The 23,410-nt window shown below is 42.0% G+C and overlaps 1 pseudogene; it reads left to right on the top strand.

Annotated features, from left to right (window-relative positions):
• The first annotated feature begins 20 nt into the window (after nt 1-20).
• Nucleotides 21-19,698, top strand: LOC133750489 (histone-lysine N-methyltransferase EHMT2-like; annotated as a pseudogene).
• Nucleotides 19,699-23,410: the final 3,712 nt, after the last annotated feature.

The raw sequence follows: 23,410 nt of genomic DNA, 5'->3' as shown, positions 1-23,410 counted from the left end.
TGTTGTTGTCGTCAAGCAAGATGATGGGTGCTAGCGTTGATGATGCGGAAAGAAGTGGGCGTAGTTGCCTGTTGGCCGAGTCAGAACAGTGGCCTATTCCAGGGTTGTGTTTCTTGTAAGGCTGGAAGTCTTACACTACGCATGAAACCATAAAGTCACAAAATTCATTAGAAGTATGTCCGACCCAGTTTCCAACCCAAATCAGTGGATAAAATGAATTACATAGTTTTACTGAGACTTTGTGAAGTTTTGTTTTATTAAAATACTACTATTGGGTTTCTAGGATGGTTAATCATTTGTAATATTTCTCCCATCTTTATTAATGTAAACGTGGCTTAAAGTGGGATGGGTCATTTTTAATACAGAAAACTTCAAATGTTAATGACCGTTAAGAAGCAGAAAGCTTCATGTTGGCCACATCCTTACTAGCATTTGTTATTTTCTGTCTTTCTGATTAGAGCCATTATAATGTACATTTACTGACTGGAATGTGAACCATCCCACTATTCATGGGATAAATCCCAGTTGATTATGATGCATGATCTTTTCGATGTTTTGTTGGATTTGATTTGTAGGCATTTTGTTGAAAACTCTTGCATCTATGCTCATCGGGCATATTGTTATCTATTTTATTTGTTGTGTCCTTTTCTGCTTGGGAAATCAAGGTAATGCTGAATTCGTAGGCTGAGTTTGGAGAGTGTCATCTGATGCAGTTTTGAGAGATGGTTTGAGAAGAATTGGTGTTAATTTTCCCTAAAAATTTGGTAGAATTCAGCAATGAAGAAACCCATGTGGTCCGTGCTTTCCTTAGAGACTTTTAATTACTGACGATTTAATCACTCATTTGTCTGTTTGTGTTTTCTATGTTTTCATGGTTAAATATTGGTAGGTTATTTGTATCCAGAGATATCTGCATTTCTTCTATGTTTTCCAATTTGTTGGTATATAGTTGTTCATAGTGATCTCAAATGATCCTTGCATTTCTGTTCTATCAGTTGCCCAATCTACTTTTTCACTTCTGGTTTTACTTATTTGTACCTTCTTGTTTCCTTTGTTTACCACAGCTAAAGTTTGTCAGTTTTACTTATGTGGAAGAACCAACTTTTGGGGCTGGCACCATGGCTCACTTGGTTAATCTTCCTGCTGTGATGCTGCTACACCATATGGGCACCTGGTTCTAGCCCTGGTTGCTCCTCTTCCTGTCAAGCTCTCTGCTGTGGCCCAGGAGGGCAGTGGAGGATGGCCCAAGTGCTTGGGCCCCTGCACCTGCATAGGAGACCAGAACGAAGCACCTGGCTCCTGGCTTCAGATCTGCACAGCGCCGGTTTTGGGAGTGAACCAATGGAAGGAAGGCTTTTCTCTCTGTCTGTTTCTCTCAAATTAAAAAAAAAAACAACTCTTATTTTATCAATCTTTTGTACTGCATTTTAAGTTTCTGCTTCATTTATTCTGCTCTGCTTTTTTATTTCTTTCCTTTTCATTTTTCTTACTGTTTTTCTAGATGTTTGAGATGCATAGTTAGTGTGTTTAATTGGTATTCTATTTTTTATGTATATACTTGTTAAAAATGTCCCTTCTTGTATTGCTTTTGCTGTATCCCAGAAGTTTTGGTATGTTGTGTTTCTATTTTTATTTGTTTCAAGGAATTTAAAATGTTCCTTTTGGTTTCTTCAGTGACCTGCTGTTCATTGAGAAGCATATTGTCAGTTTCCACATATTTGTGAAATTACTAGAGTTTCTTTTGTTGTTGATTCCTAGTTTTATTCCATTATGGTAAGAAATGATACATGATATTACTTTGCCTTTTTTTTTAATCTGATGAGGCTGGCTTTTTGCCATAATGTATGTCTGTACTACAGAATGTTCCAAGTGCTGATGAAAAGATTGTGCATTTTGTACCTGTTTGATGGAATGTTCTCTAAGTAGCTGATGTGTTCATTTGTCCTATATCATTATATAGCTAAACTCTAATATGTTTTTGTTGATATGTTTGTCTGGATGTTCTGTTCATAGATGGAAGTGAAATGTGGAATTCTGCTACCATTGTTGTACTGGAGCTTATTTGTCTCTTTTGATCTATTAATCTAGCTTTAAGTATATGTTCATCTAAAACCATTGTATTTTCTTGTTGAGTTGACCTATTGATCATTATATGGTCACCACTTGTGTCTGGTTTTACATTAAAGTCTAATTTGGGATATTAATAGCCACCCCTGTTCAAAAAGCTTTTGGTTTCTACCTGCATGGAGTGTATTTTTTCATCCTTTTACTTTCAGTCTCTGTGTGTCTTTCTGGAGAAGCAAATTTTTGTTGGCAGCATATTGTTGAGCCTTTTTCTTTTATCCATCCAGCCAGTCTGGTTCTTTTAATTGGGAAATTTAGATCATTTACATTTGAAGTTTTTGATAATAAGTAATGACTTAGTCCTATAATTTAAAAGTTGTTTCTGCTTATTTTTATTATCCTTTGTTCTTTTTCGTGGGCATTGTACTTCTAAATGGTAGGCTTATTTCATTGTTTTTGTATGAAGGACTCCCTTAAGCATCTTCTGGAAGCCTGGCATGGTGGTGATGAATTCCTTAAATTTTTCCTGTCTGTGCATGCTTTTGTTTTTCCTTCACTTATGAAAGATAGTTTCATATCATACTGCCTTGGTTGGCAGTACTTTCCTTTCAGAACTTGGAATAATTTCAGTGATCCACTCTTCCATTTGTATGTCATGTATTTTTGTGTATTTGTGATGGGAATTTTATTTCAATAGAAGTTGCAGAATTGCTACTGACTGGCTGCCCATGACTGTATATGTGTCTGTCTTGCTCTTCTACTTTTTGGTGATATAATGTTCCCATATGTCAAGGCCTAGAGTGCCTACCTTTTTTTTTTTAAAAAAAAGATTTATTTATATATTCAAAAGTCAGAGTTACATAGAGGGAGAAGAAGCAGAGATGGAGAGAGATCTTCCATCTAATGGTTCACTCCCCAGTTGGCTGTAATGGCTAGAGCTGCACCAGTCTGAAGGCAGGAGCCAGGTGGTTCTTCCAGGTCTCCCATGAGGGTGCAGGGGCCCAAGGACTTGGGCCATCTTCTACTGCTTTCCCAGACCATAGCAGAGAGCTGGATTGGAAGTGGAGCAGCCAGGTCTCGAACCAGCACCCATATGTGATGCCGGCGCTTCAGGCCAGGGCATTAACCCACTGCGCCACAGTGCTGACCCAAACCTTGTTTTTCTCCTATTTCTTGTATTTAGCTAAAGACACTTATTATCCCAGGAATAGCAGAAATTGGGCCATGGTGTTTGCTGCTGTCTGCTGCATGAGTGTGTATTTTGCTTAACAGAAGATGGTCAGAAAATGTTTCAAGTCTGTGATGTTTTACCAGATCCCTGTTAGAAGTCAATGTTACACTTGCTGCAGACAAAGATTTCTCTTGTTTATGTGAATATGTCTGTTCTACCCATGATGACTCTTATTGATGACATTCTCATTGTGGTGACAAGTCATATGAGGCACTTAGTCTTCCTATTGCTAACATTGACAAGATATGACCATGGATAGGTATTGTGACACAGCAAGCTAAACTGCCACTTGAACTCCTGCAGCCCGTATCAGATGCTAGTTCAAAGTCCAGGTAATTTACTTCTTACCTAACTTCTTACTAATGCATCCTGGGAAGCAGCAAATGACAGTTCAAGTGCTTGGTCCCCTACCACTATATGGGAGACTCAGATGGGGTTTTGGGTTCACATGGCCCATCTCCAGCTGTTGCTGGAATTTGAGGGGTGAACCAATAGATGGATGATTTTTTTTCAGTTTTTTTTTTATCTTTTATTTAATGAATATAAATTTCCAAAGTACAGCTTACGGATTACAATGGCTTCCCTCCCCCCATAACTTCCCTCCCACCCACAACCCTCCCCTTTCCCACTCCCTCTCCCCTTCCATTCACATCAAGATTCATTTTCAATTCTCTTTATATACAGAAAATCATTTTAGTATATATAAAGATTTCAACAGTTTGCCCTCACATAGCAACACAAAGTGAAAAAATACTGTTGGAGTACTAGTTATAGCATTAAATAACAGTGTACAGCACATTAATGACAGAGATCCTACATGATATTTTTTTAAAAAATTGATTAATTTTCTATGTAATTTCCAATTTAACACCAAGTTTTTTTTTCATTTTCAATTATCTTTATATACAGAAGATCGATTCAGTATATACTAAGTAAAGATTTCATCAGTTTGCACCCAAACGTAAACACAAAGTGTAAAAATACTGTTTCAGTAGTAGCTATATCATTACTTCACATTGGACAACCCATTAAGGACAGATCCCACATGGGACGTAAGTACACAGTGACTCTTGATGTTGATTTAACAATTTAACACTCTTGTTTATGGCATCAGTAATCTCCCTGGGCTCCAGTCATGGGTTGCCGAGGCTATGGAAGCCTTTAGGGTTCGCCGACTTCGATCTTATTCCGACAGGGTCATAGTCAAAGTGGAAGTTCTCTCCTCCCTTCAGAGAAAGGTACCTCATTCTTTGATGGCCCCGTTCTTTCCACTGGGATCACACTCGCTGAGATCCTTCATTTAGGTCTTCTTCTTCTTCTTCTTCTCCTTCTCCTTCTCCTTCTCTTCCTCTTCCTCCTCCTCCTCCTCCTCCTCCTCCCCCTCTTCCCCCTCCTCCCCCTCCTCTTTTTTTTCCAGAGTGTCTTTGTTTTTCCATGCCTGCAATACTCTCATAGGCTCTTCAGCCAGATCCGAGTGCCTTAAGGGCTGATTCTGAGGCCAGAGTGTTGTTTAGGACATCTGCAATTCTATGAGTCTGCTGTGTCTCCTCCTTCCCATGTTGGATCCTTCTCTCCCTCTTTGGTTTTATAAGTTAGTATTAGCAGACACTAGTCTTATTTATGTGATCCCTTTGACTCTTAAATCTATCAGTGTGATCAATTGTGAACTGAAATTGATCACTTGGACTAGTGAGATGGCATTGGTACATGCCACCTTGATGGGATTGTATTGGAATCCCCTGGCACATTTCTAACTCCATCATTCGGGGCAAGTCCAATTGAGCATGTCCCCAATTGTACATCTCCTCCCTCTCTTTTTCTCATTCTTATATTTAACAGGGGTCACTTTTCAGTCAAGATTTAAACACCTAAGAATAATTGTGTGTTAATTACAGAGTTCAAGCATTAGTACTAGAACAAAAAAAAATACTAAGATGGATAAAGTATTACATTGTACATCAACAGTCAGCATAAGATCTGATCAAGTCACTGTTTCTCATAGTGTCCATTTCAGTTCCACAGGTTTCCCCTTTGGTGCTCAGTTAGTTGTCACCAATCAGGGAAAACAAATGATATTTGTCTTCTTGGGACTGGCTTAATTCACTCAGCATGATGTTTTCAGATGGATGATTTTTACACCACCTCTTTCCCTACTTTTCAGGTAGATGAAAGTAAATAAACATTAAGAAATAGATATGTAGCTGTCTGAGCAAAAATATTTCCTTATTTTAGAGGTATTATTCAGGGAAGGATGATATAGGTGCTTTTCTAAAACTTCAGTTTGTAGGCACATCAATCACACCATCTATTAAAATGAAATTCTGGACCAAAGATGAACCCAGAAGCAGTGCCTCTAATACTTGTCCACCTTACTTTTGGCTTCTTATCTGCCTTGTTAACATTCCAGTTTCAAATCCTTTTCAACTTTCTGGGCATTTCCCCCCGTATTTGTGGAAACTCATGTGTCAGTTCATCCAATAATTCTAGAGTGATTGTTGGAGTTAGGTATTCCTACCAGTACTTTTCACCAATTGCCACAGGAATCTCCCAGTTTGATCACTTACAAGTGAAATGAATGAATACACATGCTATTATTGTTGCTTTGTAGTGAAGACATGTAGTAAGTAGAAAAACCACTGTCCCTTAGGAATATGGACAAGGGCTATAAACAATAATCAAATCTAAAAATGTCAGTTTCACTCAAAACATTATTTTTTTATACTGTGTATATTAGTTACCACAAGTCAAGGAAAATATATAATATTTTGAGTTTTTGTGTATTTCAGTAAGCATAATGTTCTCCAGTTGCATCTATTTTGTTGCAAAAGACAGAATTTCATACTGTTTTATGGCCAAGTGGTATTCCATCATATATATTTACCAGTTATTTTTTTTTTTTATTCAGTCTTCGGTCTAGGATTGATTCCATATCTTAGCTATTGTCAGTTGAACTGCTAGAATCATAGGAGTAAAGATAACTGTTTTGTATGATGATTTCATTTCCTTTCAGTAAATTCCCAGAAGTGGAATGACTGGGTTGTATTGTAGATCTATCTTCAGATTTCTGAGGAATCTCCATATTGTCTTCCATTATGTTTGTACTAGCTTACATTCTCACCAATATTGGATTAGGGTACCTTTTCCCCATATCATCACTAGCATTTTTTTTCTGACAGGCAGAGTTAGACAGTGAGAGACAGAGACAGAGAGAAAGGTCTTCCTTCCGTTGGTTCACCCCCCAAATGGCCGCTATAGCTGGCGCACTGTGCTGATCCAAAGCCAGGAGCCATGTGCTTCTTCCTAGTCTCCCATGTGGGTGCAGGGCCCAAGGACTCGGGCCATCCTCCACTGCACTCCTGGGCCACAGCAGAGAGCTGGACTGGAAGACGAACAACTGGGACAGAATCCGGCACCCCAACCAGGACTAGAACTCGGGGTGCCGGCACTGCAGGCAGAGGATTAGCCAAGTAAGTTGCGGCGCCAGCTTTTTTTTTTTTTTTTTTTTTTTTGGATGATAGCTGTGCTAACTGTGGTGAGGTGATAAATGTTCATGTTTGTTGTATTTCTCCGTTTATTTTTATACATTTGTGGAAACACTTGGTTTTCTCCTCTGAGGGATTTTGTCTTTGAAATATACCACTGTGGCTTAGTGGAGTGTCTGTGCCATCAGTGGATATCCAGAAGCATGTGCTGGGTGTGGCCATGGAGCCCTGGTTAACACTCTAGTGTGGAGTAAGAGTCTGGGGTGACACCTGTGTTGGGCATGGTAGATCTCCTCTGTTGTCAACAGAGGGTGGGTATGATCACTTTGGCTGTCATGATCACAGCCTCAGCTTCTCTCTACCAAGAGAACCAATTGTTCAATGTGAGCCCACAGTTGGTATGCACCTCACCCACTCAGGTGCATGAAGAACCCTCTGCAATGACCCACCCAAGGCACTCAGGGAACTCAGAGCCTTTGAAGCCAGACACATGATTACACAACCACACCCACGCCCCATCTAACAGTCACAGAATTCCCACAATCACAGGTCACATAGCTCCCACAGTCACAGGGTATGCAGGGTCCACTCTTAGCAGTGTGAGCCTCCCCTGGCTGTGAAGGGAGCTGCTGCATTCCCAGAGCCAGATGCTTGCTGGATAGAAGTTGGTTGTGCTCTGCCTCAGCAAAATGAGTCTGGGTGCCTTGGTAGAGTGATGGGAGGGGAGCACTTCACAAGCCTAAGTGGGTACCCTGCTCTCCGCCAATTGTTCATGCCACACTCAAAGTCAGTGTGGACCACAGATTTATCCCTCTGTAAACTCCCTGTCATGTGCAGGCGGTAGCAGTCTCTACCTACTTTACTGAGGTGTTTCCTCTTCCCTGCTGGTCACTGGGCACCTGGATGCACATAGATGGTGTCCCCTCCAGCCAGCAGCTTTGTGAGTTGCTGGTGATGCCCCGCCACTGCTGTGTGATTGTACCATCCTCGCTGCTCCCTGGTGTCTCCTTGCTTTCTGTAGAATTTCCACTGCACACTTCTCTCCAACTGTCCCCTGCAGAATGCAGTTCCACCCTTTTCTTCTGTTATATTCCCATGGTCAAAGTCAGCACATCTTTTCCCTATTAAGCCATCTTGGATCTGGAAATTACCTTTTTATGGACATATTATTCACCTTTTTAATCACCATAGAAACTTGTTTAGCATACATATTGTTTATTAAATGGTGAAAACCAGACTTCATATTTTATTAATCTGTTATGCTCATTTTTTTAGCTACCTAGATGCTCAGTTTGAGGCCTATCTTCAAGAAGAACTGAAGATTAAACGTTCCTTCTTTGAGTACCATGATTCTGGTGTCCATGTGTGCCTTTACTTCATTTCACCTGTGGGACATTCTCTGAAGTCCCTTGACATAATAACAATGAAGAACATTGACAGTAAGGTGTGTGCGATAAATCATCTGCTTTTAAAGTTTAATATTTATTTTAGAATAAAAAGGTATATTGAAGCATTTGCACACAAATACCTGTTATTTTGTAATATGTGGATATGTAATTTTTTCCTGTTAAAGTGTTTGTATTCATTCTAGGGATGCTTTAATGAAATATCATAAACTGAGGTTTAAACAATAAAAAATTATTGTGTCATGGTCCCTGAAGTTGTAAGTCCTAGATCACTGTGTCAGTAGGTTGTATATCTTCTGGAACCTGTTTTCTTGGCTGGCAGATGACTCCTCTCCGTTCATCATCATAGGTTCTTTCATCTTGTGTCTCTGTGTATATCCCAGTTTCTTCTTCTAAGGACGCCAGTCAGACTGGATTTGGCCCCACTGTAGCAGCATCATGTAAATTTAATAACCTGTTTAAAGACTCTCCAGTTATAGACACATTCTGAGGTACTGGAGGCTTAGGGCTTTAGCATAGGAATTGTGTGGTGGCAAAAACTTAATGTTTGGTTGATTTTAATTTTAGCTTCTTTGTAGACAAAGTAAATATTGTATCAGCTGGGAAAATGAAAATTCAAGTAAAACATCCACTAAAAGGGAACTTAAGTCATGATCATTTACCAATATTTTAAACATTAGATTCATTACATGATACTGTAAAGAATCCTGTCTGTGCTCATCTGAAGCCACTGATAGTGTGAAACATGACACTTTATTGATTGTGGCTGCAGGGTCTATCAAGGATTCAGAATAGAAGAACCTTGAAGAAGCTATTCCTTGTTGAGTAGAAGCAGCCAGGGGAAACATGGTTCCGTCTCGCAAAAGTGTGAGACACATGATGACTTCTTTTTGCCAATATGCTTATTCTCATGGCTTTGGAAAACCCTTGAGGAAATTTATGAAACCTATTCATTTAATTAAATTTTCAGATTATGAATTTTTCATGTTTCAGGTTGAATGCAGAGAAAATAATTTTATGGAATGTATAGAAAAACTAAACAATTCAACTTAGTCTTAACCCTACAGAAGGAATATAATGTTGTATATATAAAATATATAGGATTTGCTATCACTGGAAGTAGCTTTTGAATATTTGCATTATTACATGCTTCTGTGACCTTGAAAAAATGTCTTGAACTTTCTGGGATTAAAGCTTGGGCATTGAGTTTAAGCTTTCTGATTTCAGCCACTTTCTAGGCTATACAGCTTGGGGACCATGAAGTCTCAGTTTTTTTCTCTGAACTGTTTATACAATTCTTTATAAATCTAGAATGGCTTCACATAAAAAGTTTAAGTGTGTACATATATAAATACAAAAGATTTTTTATTTATTCAAAAGATAGAAAGGGAGAGTGAGCGAGTGAGTAAGAAAGAGAGCGAGCTTCCAGCTAGTGGTTCGCAGTTCATGCACCAAATGTCTGCAGTGGATGAGGCTGGGCCAAGCTGATGCTAGGGAGCCAAGAGTCAGGAGCCGGGAGCCATGGACTGCATTCTGGCCTCTTCTGTGGGTGTCAGGGGCCCAAGTACTTGACTCATCTGCTGCTGTTTTATCAGGCTCATTAATACGGAGCTCATTGGGAAGCAGAGCAGCCAGGACTTGACCCAGCACTCTGATATGGGATGCTGCCATCACAGTTGGAGGCTTAGCCTGTTGCACCAAAATGTTGGCCCTCAAAACATGTAATTATATTTGCAGTAAAGAGTCAACATACACATGAGTAAGACTGTCACATCATTAGATTCTTTCCTGCATTCATTCCTGATAAAATATTTGTCTTCAACTTTATTCATTAGACAAGAATAAAATTTCTAAAGCTAGATTCCCTTTGTCATAAGAGCCATAGCTTTAATTACATATTGTTCAAGCTTGAAAAAAAAATCTTTGTATGTAATCTTAGATGACATCAAGTTGAAATAAATTTTATTTCTAGTTCAGTTAAGAGCTGCCTCAATTTCCCAATTAGTAGTATACTCATAGTTGAGGACATGGTGTCTGCTAACATCAAGCCACTTTTCAGATAGAGGAAAGCCCTCCTTTTCACAAGGACCATTATATAAAGGGGCCAGCCAGTGTGTCTGTTGTCATCTTCTCCAGATTGTTTAGTTATCCTTGCTATAAATCCCTTTTTCCTCTCAAAAATGAATATCTAAGGAATTGTTAATGTAGGAAATTTTCATTTCTTTATATGTGAATGATTTATCACCATTGGGGGATGTATTTACTGGACTTTCTCATCAATATAATACTAAATGTTTGCTTTAGGCTTGAATCTACCTTAGCATTTGTCTGCCCTTTACAAGTGAAGAGGTTAGGTTTAGATATCAAAACTTGGCAATTTTTTTAAAAAAAACTTTTATTTAATAAATATAAATTTCAGAAGTACAACTTTTGGATTATAGCAATTTTTCCCCCCATAACCACCCTCCCACCCGCAATCCATCCCATCTCCTACTCCCTCTCCCATCCCGTTCTTCATTAAGAGTCATTTTTAATTATCTTTATATACAGGGAGATCAACTCAGTATATACTAAGCAAAAATTTCAACAATTGCACCCACATAGACACACAAAGTATAAAGTACTGTTTGAAGACCAATTTTACTGTTAATTTGCATAGTAGAACACATTAAGGACAGAGATCCTACATGGGGTGTAAGTGCACAGTGATGCCTGTTGTTGATTTAATAATTTACTAATAATTGACACTTTTTTTTTTGACAGGCAGAGTTAGACAGTGAGAGAGAGAGACAGAGAGTAAGGTCTTCCTTCCATTGGTTCACCCCCTAAATGGCTACTACGGCCGGTGCGCTGCGCTGATCTGAAGCCAGGAGCCAGGTGCTTCCTCCTGGTCTCCCATGCAGGTGCAGGGCCCAAGCACTTGGGCCATCCTCCACTGCCCTCCCAGGCCACAGCAGAGAGCTGGACTGGAAGAGGAGCAACCAGGACAGAATCCAGTACCCCAACCAGGACTAGAACCTGGGGAGCTGGAGCCGCAGGCGGAGGATTAGCCTAGTGAGCCATGGCGCCGGCAATAATTGACACTTTTATTTATGAATCAGTAATCATCTGAGGCTCTTGTCGTGAACTGCCAGGGTTATGGAAGCTTCTTGAGTTCACAAACTCCAACCTTATTTAGACAAAGCCATAATCAAAGTTAAAGTTCTCTCCTCCCTTCAGAGAAAGGTACCTCCTTTGATGGCCCATTCTGACAAAATTTTGAACAACTGTGTTTTAATTTTGAAGCCTTGTATTTGCCCAGTGTTTTTTTTTTAAGTGATTTGAGAAATCTAAAACAAAAATTATCCAATAAAACTGATGTCTGTTTGTCACATTTTGACATTATGAAGCTATGATTTTAATATTATAACAGTAGTAAGGCATATTTTAGAATTTTGGATATTTTTATTTTCTACAAGTTTAGCTATTTCAGTATAAATTCACAGATTTTGTGAGAATGATCATATAGTAGAACTGGGAAAAAGCTTATTTGTAAAGCTTCAACCTAGAATATGTAAATATTCAACTTTAAATGTGAAAATAATTCATTTTTACAAATTTAAGTTAACATATTTGTTAGAAAGGTGCCCTTCACACACACACATACATGCACACACATACTCATACACATACATACACACACATGCAAATTCACACACACATACTCATACATAAACACACACAGATACACACACACATTCACAGTCATTAAACTATGGTAACCAAAAAAGTCTATTATGTTTATGTGGTCTTTGGGAAACAAGCAAATCCATCTTCAAGAACATTTTCCAAAAAGATATATTTATTTATTTGAAAGGCAGAGTTACAGACACACATGCACACACATACACACACACACAGGTCTTCCATTTGCTGGTTCACTCTCCAAATTGCCAAATCTGGGCCAATCCAAGGCCAGGAGCCAGGAGCTTCTTCCAGGTCTTCCATTTGGGTGCATGGGTCCAAGGACTTGGGCCATCTTCTGCTGCTCGTCCCGGCGCATTAGCGTGGAGCTGAATCTGAAGTGGAACAGCCAGGACAAGCACCAGCACCTATATAGGATGCTGGCCCCACAGGTGGAGGCTACCTGCTACACCACAGTGCTGGCCTCTCTTCAAGGACATTTATATTTATTTGACAGGAAGAAATAGAACTCTTCTATCCACTGGTTCACTCCCCAAATGGCTGCAATGACCAGGGCTGTGCCAGGCAGAAGCCAGGAGCCTGGGTCTCCTGCATGGGTGGCAGGGGTCCAAGTACTTGGACCATTCTCTGCTGCTTTCCCAGGCAGACTGTCTGGGAGGTCGACGGGAAGCAGAGCAGCCTGGACTGGTGCTCCAGTATGGGATGTCTGCATCAGCTTAACCCATTGTACCACAATGCTGGCCCCTGTCTGCAAGGACATTTAGGTCGGGCACAGATAGGTGAAGATGAGACCCTGATTAGGATGTCTTTATGGAGAAGGTGCTGTGCATGACTGAGATGCACAGCAAATGAGACCTTTTCCACAATTGTGTTGAAAGGTTTCCAATTCTGGTTTTTGCCACTCAGTCTAATAAGAAATAAAATTGATAATGAAATAGATGGTCTGTTTCATAGTATAGCTTACATTTTACTAACTCAAAATGTGTTGGAAGTGAGTGAGACTTTTAGGAGAAAAACAACATTGAGACTTCTAAAAAAATTATAAAAGATGAATATTAAGATACTAATGATTTTTGAAAAATATTTGGAAGGAAGATATGATAACCAGGGATCATCTAGTTACACAAGTTTATTCTCAGAGGTTGTGAGACTTTTTGACAACTATAAGATAAACAACAAATCATTAGAAGTGAAATTTGTTTGTCTTTCTTCTTAATAGGTGAACCTTATACCATTGATTGCCAAAGCAGATACAATTTCTAAGAGTGATTTACCGAAGTTTAAGAGTAGGATTATGAGTGAGTTGAGCAGCAATGGCATCCAAATATACCACTTCCCAACAGATGATGAAACTACTGATCAGGTGAACTCCTCCATGAATGTAAGCTTCTGTTTAATTGTTTTACATGTGAGAATGAAGATATGATTTATAAGTAGCAATATTAGTCATATGTTTCATTCGTATCTGACAAAAAGATTAATACTGTGTTTTCCCCAAAATCCAGTGCGAGAAGACATTTTCTTGACCTTGAAAAATGTTTTTCAAGAATCAGTACTTTTTTATGGCTTCATTTAGTCTTAATTCGCATATTCACAGATACATGTAACCATCATATGATAATATGGACATTTTGATGATATTAATTCATCTAATCCACGATTATGGAAGATTTTTTTTCCATTTTTTTGGTGTCTTATTTCTTTCATTAATGTTTTGTAATTTTCATTGCAGAGATATTTCCCATCCATTACTAAATTTATTCCTGGTGTTTACATTTTTTTGTAAATATTGTGAATAGTGTTGAACTTACAAATTCTCAGTCACATCATTGTTTGTGTATACAGCGGCTTTTCTTTTTTGTGAGCATCTTATTGCTGATTCAGTCTCTGTTTTGTTTATTGGTCTATTTAAGTTTTCTATGTCTTCATGACTCAATTTTGTAGATTGAATGTGTTCAGAAATCTTCTTGAATGAACAGTGTGCCAAGAAATAAAAAAAAAAAAATCCATGTGGGGGTTTCCTCCCTAAATGGCTGCAATATCCAGGACTGGGCCACGCCAAAGCCAGGAGCCAGGAACTCCCTCAGAGTCTCTCGTGTGCCTGATAGGGGTCCTAGCACTTGGTCCATGTTCCACACTTTTCCCAGGCACATTAGCAGGAAACTGGATGGAAAGTAGAGCAGCCTGGGCTTGAACCAGTGCCCATATGGGATTTAGATTCCCATGGCATGTTACTAGGTTTACTCTTAGGGGTAAGTCCGAGTCATTGTGTGCCAAACTGTGCATCTCCTCCCTCTCTTATTCCCACTCAGTTGTTTTTTTAAAGATTCATTTATTTTACTTGAAAGTCACAGTTACACAGAGAGAGGAGAGGCACAGAGAGAGAGAGAGAGAGAGAGAGAGAGACAGAGAGGAGTGGGGGAGAGAGGTCTTCCATCTTCTGGGTCACTCCTCAGATGGCCACAATGGCTGGAGCTGCACCGATCTGAAGCCAGGAGCCAGGAGCTTCTTCTTGGTCTCCCATGTGGGTACAGGGGCCCAGGGACTTAGGACATCTTCTGCTGCTTTCCCAGGCCATAGCAGAGAGCTGGATCAGAAGTGGAGTAGCCACGTCTCGAACCAGCACCCATATGGGATACGGGCACTGCAGATGGTGGCTTTACCTACTACACCACAGCGTCACCCCCCACTCTTATTTTTAACAGGGATCAATTTTCAGTTGAATTTAAACACCTACGAATAATTGTGTGTTAATTAAAGAGTTCAACCAATGGTATTAAGTAGAAAAAAAATATTAAAAGGAATAAAATAGTAAGCTGTTCCTTGACAGTCAGGGTAAAGGCTGATCAAGACATTGTTGCTCATAATGTCCATTTCATTTCTACAGGCTTCCTTTTAGGTGCTCAGTTAATTGTCACCAATCAGGGAGAACATATGATATTTGTCCCTTTGGGATTGGTTTATTTCACTCAGCGTGATGTTTTCCAGATTCCTCCATCTTGTTGCAAATGACTGGATTTCCTTTTTTTTTTTTTTTTTTTTTTTTTTTGACAGGGAGAGTGGATAGTGAGAGAGAGAGAGAAACAGAGAGAAAGGTCTTCCTTTTTGCCGTTGGTTCACCCTCCAATGGCCGCTGCGGCCGGCGCATCTCTCTGATCCGAAGCCAGGAGCCAGCTGCTTCTCCCGGTCTCCCATACAGGTGCAGGGCCCAAGCACTTGGGCCATCCTCCACTGCTTTCCTGGGCCACAGCAGAGAACTGGCCTGGAAGAGGGGCAACCGGGATAGAATCCGGCACCCCAACCAGGACTAGAACCCGGTTTGCCAGCGCCGCAAGGCAGAGTATCAGCCTGTTAAGCCACGGCGCTGGCCTGTATAATATTCTATGGGCATTTAGGTTGATTCCATGTCTTAGCTATTTTGAATTGAACTGCAATAAACATTGAGGTTCAGATAACTATTTTATTTGCCACTTTAATTTCCCTTGGGTAAATTCCAAGGAGTGGGATCGCTAGGTCGTGTGGTAGGGCTATATTCAGGTTTCTGAGGAATCTCCAAATTTTCTTCCACAGTGGCTTTACCAGTTTGCATTCCCACCAACAGTGGATTAGTGTATCTTTTCCCCCACATCCTCACCAGCATCTGTTGTTAGTTGATTTCTGTATTTGAGCCGTTCTAACCTGGGTGAGGTGAAACCTCATTGTGGTTTTGATTTGCATTTCCCTGATGGCTAGTGATCCTGAATTTTTTTCATGTGGCTGTTGGCCGTTTGGATTTCTTCTTTTGAAAAATGTCTGTTTAGGTCATTGGCCCATCTCTTAAGGACTTTAAGATTTTTTAAATGGTGGAATGATATTCCCTTGTGTATATGTACCAAGTTTTCTTTACTCATTCATGTACTAAAGGACATTTAGGTTGATTCTCTATCCTGGATATTGTGAACAGAAGCATTATACACCTTTTGTTAAATATGCTTATAAGTATTTTATTTTTGATGCTATTGTAACTAGAATTATTATTGTTGTTTTTTTAAAGAATTACTTGTATTTATTTGAAAGAGTTAGAGAGGTAGAGACAGAGAGGTATTCTAGCCGCTGGTTCACTCCCCAGATGGCTGCAACGGATGGAGCTGGGCCTATCTGAATCCAGGAGCCAGGAGCTTCTTCCTGGTCTCCCACATGGGTGCAGGGGCCCAAGGTCTTGGGCCATCTTCCACTGCCTTCTCAGGCTATAGCAGAGAGCTGAATAGGAAATGGAGCAGCTGAGACTTTAACTGAATAGGAAATGGAGCAGCTGAGACTTTAACTTAATCCCACATGGGATGCTGGCGCTTCAGGTCAGGGCTTTAACCTGCTACATCACAGTGCTGACCCCATAACTAGAATTATTTAACTGCATTTTAGGTCTTTTATTGTGAATGTATGAAAATATAATTAAGTTGTATATCTTACATTCTGCAATCTTGCCAAATTCATTAATTAATTTTATAGTTTTTATTGGATTCCTTAGGCTTTTCTATTCATAAGATCATGTCATATGTGAATAAGGATAATTTTAATCTCTTACTTTCAAACCAGATGCCTCTGCCTAGTCTCTAATGGAATGTTAACTAGAGGTGGCGATTGGATATCCTTAGCTTTTCCTGATCTTATGATGAAGTCTTTCACACATGGTGTTGTAATGCTAGCTGTAGTGTTTTCACAGACACTATCATCAATTTTAGGAAATAATCTTCTTTTTAAAATTAAGGTTTATTTAAAAGGAGTGACAAAGAGAGAGGGAGAGACAGAGAGAGGAGTCTTCCATGCACTGGTTCATTCCTCAAATGCTTGCAACAACTGGGACTGGCCCCGATTGAAGCTGGGAACCCAGAACTCCTGCCACAGAGCTGGCGGGAACCCAAATAGTTGGGCTATCACCCAATGCATTTCAGGCACATTAGCAGGAAGCTGGATCAGAAGCAGAGTGGCCACCACATAAACTGTATGATATGATGAGATATAGGCCTTCGAAATAGTGGCCCATAATGTCACAACACCTGCTCCTGAGGAAGTTCCCTTCTGTTCTTAGGTTTTGGGGCAGTTTGTCATGAAGATTTATCATTTATAATTTGTCAGTTTTCTCTAATGAAATGTTACAATTTATTATCTGTGTTTTTTGACTCAGATTAGTAGTCCTTATCTTCTAAGCTTTTTTCATTACCTCTATGCTGTATAATTTTTTGAAGTAAGATTTTTGAGCATATTCCTGTATAATCCCTTTAATTTATGTAAAGTTGATAATGTTATCTGTTATTTAAATTCTACTAAATTGAGAATTCTCTTTTTATCCTATCAGTTTTATTGATTTTTAAAGGCTTTGAAAAAGAGTTTGATATTCTGGTGTTTGAGTGTTTGTATCTATTCTATATTTCATTACCTTCTACTTAAATCTTTATTATTCCCTTCCTACTATTTTTAGGTTTGGTTTGATTTTCTTTTTGTAGTATCTTAAAGTGAATGGTTAGATTACTTACTTGAGATCTTGTTTCTTCTTTATACAAGCATTTTTAGCTATAAATTTTTCTCTAAGCATTGCTTTTTATATATATATATATATATATATATATATATATATATATACTTTTAAGTTTTTGTGTCTTTTACCTTTATTTCTATTAATCTTGGTGTATTTATGTTCTCCGCTCTGTTTTTTTGGGTTCAGATATTTAGACTGCTATTTAATTTTCACATATTTGTGAGTTCGGACGGGGCACGGGTGGCCATCTTGCGGACCGAGGACTTCCTGGCCAGGGGCGCCCAGCCTCCCTTGTTGCTGGCCGCCAGCCCCTTACTCTTGGCTGCAGCCGCGGGTCCGGCCTTGGGCGCGGCCGTGCTGGAGGCAGGCCGGGCCGGGTCCTTGCGCGCGCGGGCTGCGTCCTCCGGTGGCCGGGCCGACTTGGGCCTGGGGGATGGGGTGACATCCCCGGCTGGCACTGCAGTGCCCGTGCCCCCAACCCTGGCCCAGGATGCTCCTGGGAGAGTGGACACGTCTCAGCCCAGCAGCCGGATGCGTGGGCATGGGGAGCCATGGCGCCCACCCTGCAACCCCCTCTCTGACACCATCGACTGTTCCGGCCCCTCTCTGACCCTGCCCAATGGAGGCTGCCTGTCAGCCGTGGGGCTGCCACCAGGGCCAGGCTGGGAAGCCCTGGAAAAGGCCCTGGCCATCCAGGAGTCAGAGAGGAGGAAGAAGCTCCGGTTCCACCCCTGGCAGCTGTACCTCTCGATGAAGCAGGGGGAGCTGCAGAAGGTGATCCTGATGCTGCTGGACAGCCTGGACCCCAACTTCCAGAGCGACCAGCAGAGCAAGCGCACACCCCTGCACGCAGCCGCCCAGAAGGGCTCCGTGGAGATCTGCCTCGTGCTGCTGCAGGCTGGAGCCAACATCAACGCGGTGGACAAGCAGCAGCGGACCTCTGATGGAGGCCGTGCTGGACAACCACCTGGAGGTGGCGCGCTACATGGTGCAGCAAGGCAGCTGTGTGTACAGCAAGGAGGAGGATGGCTCCACCTGCCTCCACCATGCAGCCAAAGTCGGGAACCTGGAGATGATCAGTCTGTTACTCAGCACAGGACAGGTGGACGTCAGTGCCCAGGACAGCGAGGGGTGGACGCCCATCATCTGGGCCGCGGAGCACAAGCATAATGAGGTGATTCACATGCTGCTGACACGAGGTGCCGACTTCACCCTCACTAACGAGGAAAACATCTGCTTACATTGGGCCTCCTTCACCGGCAGCGCTGCCATCGCCGAGGTCCTCCTGAACGCCCACTGAGACCTGCATGCCATGAACCACCATGGGGACATGCCGCTGCACGTCGCTGCCCGGGAGAGCTACCACGACTGCGTGCGGCGCCAACCCCGAGCTGCGCAACAAGGAGGGGCAGACTGCGTGGGATCTGACCCCGGAGCGCTCTGACGTGGGGTTCACCCCGCAGTTCAACCGCAAGCTCCAGCTCGGGGTGGGCAATTGCGCCATCCGCACCGAGATCATCTGCCGGGTTTTGGCTCGGGGCTACGAGAACGTGCTTATCCCCTGTGTCAATGGCGTGGACAGGGAGCCCTGCCCTGAGGATTACAAGTACATCTCAGAGAACTGTGAGAAGTCCACCATAAACACTGACCCCAGCATCACACACCTGCAGCACTGCACGTGTGTGAATGGCTGCTCCAGCTCCAACTGCCTGTGCGGCCAGCTCAGCATCCGATGCTGGTGTGATAATGATGGGCGGCTGCTCCAGGAATTTAACAAGATCGAGCCGCCCCTGATTTTCTAATGTAACTGCAAGAACCAGGTGGTGCAGAGTGGCATCAAGTTGGGACTGCAGCTCTAGCAGATAGCCACGATGGGCTGGGGGGTCCGTGCCGTACAGACCATCCCCCAGGGCACCTTCATCTGCGAGTGCGTTGGGGAGCTTATCACCAACGCTGAGGCTGACGTGAGCGAGGATGACTCTTATCTCTTTGACTTAGACAACAAGCCGCTTCATCAACCATCTGTGCGACCCCAACATCATCCCCATCCATGTCTTCATGCTCCACCAGGACCTGCAATTTCCACACATCGCCTTCTTCAGCTCCCGCAACATCAGGACTGGAGAGGAGCTAGGATTTGACTATGGTGACCACTTCTGGGACATCAAAAGCAAATATTTCACTTGCCAGTGTGGCTTTGAGAAGTGCAAGCATTCAGACAAGGCCATCGCCCTGGAGCAGAGCAGCCTAGCCCGGATGGATCCTCAACCCGAGCTGCTTCCTGAGCTCGGCTCCCTGCTCCCTGACAACACCTGAGCCTGGACCAACCCTGCCTCCCCCACCCCAACCCTGCGCTCAGCAGCCTCCTATGCCATCTGCCCTCTCCTCCCCTACTATCCTGACACACATTGCTGGACCAGAGACGCCAGCCAGGCCTTGGAGGTCTGACAGCCCCGTCCCCCAGAGCTGGTTCCTCCCTGGGAAGGGGGCTTCAGGGCTGGCCGTCCCTGTTCCCCATCCTCAGCTGACTTCTGATGAGTTGAAATTGGGCCTCAACGTCAACTGGTTTCTTTTCATTTTCAGTAAATGTTGGTTTCTGATGTTGGTTTCTTTTTAAAAAAAATTATTTGAATTGGAGAGGGAACAAGTGAGAGAAAAAGGGAGGGAGGGAAGGAGAGAGAGAAAGAGAGAGAGAGAGATTGAGATTTTTCATTTACTAATTCAGTCACCAAATGGTCGCAACAGCTGGAGATTGGCCAAGATGAAGCCAGGATCCTGAAACTCCATCTACGTCTCCCACATGAGTGTCAGGGACCAAGTACTTAAACTGTCATTCACTGCTTTCCCAGGCACGTTGGCAAGTAGCTGAGTCAGCAGCAGAAGCATTGTGGCTAGGTCAGCAACCAGCACTCTGATATGGGATGGAGGCCTCCCAGGTGGTGGCTTAACCTGCTGCACCACAGCTTCCACTCTTCTGTTATTAATTGCATTGTGGCCAGAAGACATTTTTTCCTTATTTCTATTCTTTAATACATATTGATATTTGCTTTTGTGGCCTATCATGTGGTTTATTCTAGAGAGTTTTCCATATACACTAAAAAAGAATGTATATTCTGTTATCCATTGGAGTGTTAACTCTGGTTTATAGTGGTGTCTGAATTTCTGCTTGTTGAACTTCGCTTTGCTCTGTCCATTTTTCATGTTGAGGTGTTGAAGTCTGTAAGTATTATTAAATTGCTTGTTTACTTCTTCATTTCTTTTTCACTTCTTGTGTGCAATTTTGGTGCTTTGTGAACAGGTGCATATGGATTCATAAATCAAGGATTGGGTGGGCCCTTTCTTGTAAAATTATATGTAAGACATTCTTTATAACTTTAGTAGAAAAGTTTAAAATATTTTATCTAATATTAGAAGAGCCACCACAGCTTTCTTGTAGTTGCTGTTATCATGATGTGCATTTTCAATCCTTTTACTTTCAATATATTTGTGTCTTTGAACCAAATTGTGTCTCCTGTAGAAAATATACAGCTGAGACATGCTTAATTGTTCAGTCTGGCAATTTGTGCTGTTATTCACTTGTTTAATCCATCCACAAGTAATATTATTACCTCTATAATTTGATTTGTGACTGCCATCTTACATTTTGTTCTCTAAATTTCTCATGCTATATTTGCAATTTCTCATGCTATATTCTATTATTCTCTTTTTACTTCTTTTTTTGGCATTAAGCAAATGTTTATCTAGACTTTTAATTTATTTAATGCCTTTTCAGTGTACATTTTAGCTTTGATTATAGTAGTTGCTCAGGATTCACCAAATACATATACCTTAACTTACCAGAACTGACTTCACGCATATTCCACTTTTGTTTTAAATAGTATAGAAACTTTACTATTATATAGCTCTATTCTATTTTCATATTTTCTGTGGCATTATTGTTATACACATATTTTTATATTTCAAACTTTGTAATACATTAGTAATTTCCTCATTCCCGTTCAACTTTGGTGCTACCTACAGTCTTTACATGGCTATTAGCAAATGTGCTACAAATGTAATACCTTTCTATGTGTTCTAAACACTTAGCAGGTTGAAAACTGCTAAAATGGTTTCCAAAGTGACTGTATGCTTTTACATTCCCACTTACAGTGTCTGAGAAATACTATTGTTCTCTATTCACATGGACACTTTTTTAAATATTTTATTTATTTCATTGAAAGGCAGTGTACAGAGAGAAATGGAGAGCCAGAAAGATAGAGAGATATTCCATTCTTTCATCATCAAAATGGCCACAACAGCCAGGGTTGGGCCAAGCTAAAGCCAGGAGTCAGGTGTCCCGTCCTGCGGGACAGCAACTGGGGCCGAGCACCTAGAAGGAGTAATGAAAGGGACAGGAGACAAAAAGATGGCATCAAGACAAGTCCTGATCAAGCTGCAAATTTTATTTTTCAACCACACACTTATATATCATAAAGGCAGGGTGTCGGGCGAGGGAAGGAGGGGCGTTTAGGAGGGCAGGATGTCAGGTGGGGGAAGGAGGGGGAGCTTATTTTGTAGCTGCAATGCTTGTGAAAGTAGGGGAAAGGTTACAAGTGCAAGTAGGGGAAAGGTTACAAGGTCTTAAGGCACAAGGTCAAACAAGGTTGCGTTATCAGTACTCTCTGGTCTGGGCTGTTTTAGCCCTGCCTCAGTAGTTTTCCACTAACAGGCTACATGCTGCATGGTCCCTGACAGTCAGGAGCCAGGGTCTTCATTTGGGTCTCCTACATGAGTGGCAGGGGCTCAACCACTTAGACCACCTTCAGCTGCTTTTCCCAAGTACATTATCAGGAGCTGGATCAGAAGTGGAGCCATCAGGACTCAAACAGGTACCCATATGTGATGCTGGCATTGCAGGTGGCAGCTTAACTCACTGCCTGTGTGCCATAATTCTGGCTCCTCATACAAACACATTTTAATGTAAAATAGCGTATGACATTGAATGCTTTTTCTGGCAGTTCCAATTTACCAAATGTTGGTATTAGGAGTAGAGGTGGTATATGAAGCCTATTAAAGAAGAAAAGGCATAGCCTTTCCAAACATCATGAGTTGCAAAATTCCACAAAATCAGAGAGAATTGAAAGACAATGTCAGGCTGGCGCCATGGCTCACTTGGCTAATCCTCCACCTGCGGCACCAGCACCCCAGGTTCTAGTCCTGTTTGGGGCTCTGGATTCTGTCCTGGTTGCTCCTTTTTCAGTCCAGCTCTCTTCTGTGGCTCAGGAAGGCAGTGGAGGATGACCCAAGTGCTTGGGCCCTGCACCCGCATGGGAGACCAGGAGGAAGCACCTGGCTCCTGGCTTCAGATTGGCGTAGTATCGGCAGAAGCGGCCATTTGGGGGGTGAAGCAACGGAAGGAAGACCTTTCTCTCTGCCTCTCTCTCTCACTGCCTTAACTTTACCTGTAAAAAAAAAAGAAAGACAATATTTTTAAAAATATTTTATTTGGGCCGGCGCCGTGGCTCAACAGGCTAATCCTCCGCCTTGCGGCGCCGGCACACCGGGTTCTAGTCCCGGTCAGGGCGCCGGATTCTGTCCCGGTTGCCCCTCTTCCAGGCCAGCTCTCTGCTGTGGCCAGGGAGTGCAGTGGAGGATGGCCCAAGTGCTTGGGCCCTGCACCCCATGGGAGACCAGGAGAAGCACCTGGCTCCTGCCATCGGATTGGCGCGGTGCGCCAGCTGCAGCGCGCCAGCCGTGGCGGCCATTGGAGAGTGAACCAACGGCAAAGGAAGACCTTTCTCTCTGTCTCTCTCTCACTGTCCACTCTGCCTGTCAAAAAAAAATTTTTTTTTATTTATCACTTGAAAGAATTACAGAGAGAGAAAGAAAGAAAGAGAGGGGAGAGAGAGAGAGAGAGAGGGAGAGAGAGAGACAGAGAGAGAGAGAATGAATATATCTCATCTTCTGGTTCACTCCCCAGATGGCTGCAATGACCGAGGCTAGGCTGGGCCGAAGCCAGGAGCCAGGAACTTCTGGGTCTCCCATATGG

Source organism: Lepus europaeus, chromosome 21 (genome assembly GCF_033115175.1).
Source record: "Lepus europaeus isolate LE1 chromosome 21, mLepTim1.pri, whole genome shotgun sequence".
NCBI classification, from domain to species: Eukaryota; Metazoa; Chordata; class Mammalia; order Lagomorpha; family Leporidae; genus Lepus; species Lepus europaeus.
This window is presented reverse-complemented; position numbering and strand designations above follow the sequence as displayed.